A 1,105-nucleotide genomic window follows, 5' to 3' on the forward strand; every position below is an offset into this window, starting at 1 on the left:
TGAGCTCTTGGATTTGGGCACATCAAAATTTAGTTAAAAACTGCTTGGGTAGTTGGTGGTTTTGATCCATTAACCTCTCTGTTACGGGCACAACATGCTTCCTTTGCAATATTCTGCTTCCCATTTGTTTTTCTTTCCAAGTATTCTGTTGTCTTTAACAATACTTCATTTCAGACACATTTTTTGCGCATTTTCATACTTAAATTTAGTTGAAAACCACTTGGGTTTACTTTTTGCACTGCTTTAGCTTTTCTTTCCCAAATAGCTGGGTGTGTACATAAGAGAGCAGATGTTAGCAGAGGATTGTAGCTTTCCATTGACCGCTTTGTTGTGGGAACAGCACTTTTCTGCTTTCCCATTTGGTTTTCTTTCCCAGTTTTCTGTTGTCTATAACAAAACTTCAGTTCATACAAATTGTTGTGCATTTTCATACTTAAATTCAGTTGGTAACTACATGGGTTTAAACCTTGCACTCTTTTAGCTTTACTTTCCCAAGTAGCTGGGCATGTACCTAAGAAAACAAATGCTAGTTTCAATCTATTATCCTCTGAGTTAAGGTTCCAGCATGCTTTTGCTGCCCCTCTTTGCTCAAACTCACCCCAGATGGGACTCAAACCCACAATCCCTGGCTTAGGAGGCCAGTGCCTTATCCATTAGGCCACTGGGGCTATTTCTACAATTATTCTGCTTTATTTTCTCTCACAATTCAAACCACAGACCTGATGTAGTGCTTCACATTGAAATGCTTGATTACAGAAATGAAAAATACACATTGAAATATAACTACATTCAGAGAACCACATACCTTTTAACATATTACAGCACTCTTAGAATTTGAGGCCTAGGGGGCAGAGTTAAAGTGGTAAAGTTCTTCAAGTTTAACGCTTGCTCATGTTTACAAGTTAAGGCCTCATAGTAGAGGATGATTTCGATTCTTTGAGCTCTTGGATTTGGGCACATCAAAATTCAGTTGAAAACTGCTTGGGTAGTTGGTGGTTTTGATCCATTAACCTCTCGGTTACGGGCACAACATGCTTCCTTTGCAATACTCTACTTCCCATTTGTTTTTCTTTCCAAGTATTCTGTTGTCTTTAACAATACTTCA

General features: G+C 38.4%; 1 non-coding gene across 1 annotated transcript; it reads right to left on the reverse strand.

Moving 5' to 3' along the window:
- Positions 1-595: 595 nt before the first annotated feature.
- trnar-ccu (transfer RNA arginine (anticodon CCU)) lies at positions 596-668 on the reverse strand. The gene has a single exon. It is a non-coding gene; the product is annotated as a tRNA-Arg (tRNA).
- Positions 669-1,105: the final 437 nt, after the last annotated feature.

This window comes from Xyrauchen texanus, chromosome 9 (genome assembly GCF_025860055.1).
Source record: "Xyrauchen texanus isolate HMW12.3.18 chromosome 9, RBS_HiC_50CHRs, whole genome shotgun sequence".
Taxonomy (NCBI): Eukaryota; Metazoa; Chordata; class Actinopteri; order Cypriniformes; family Catostomidae; genus Xyrauchen; species Xyrauchen texanus.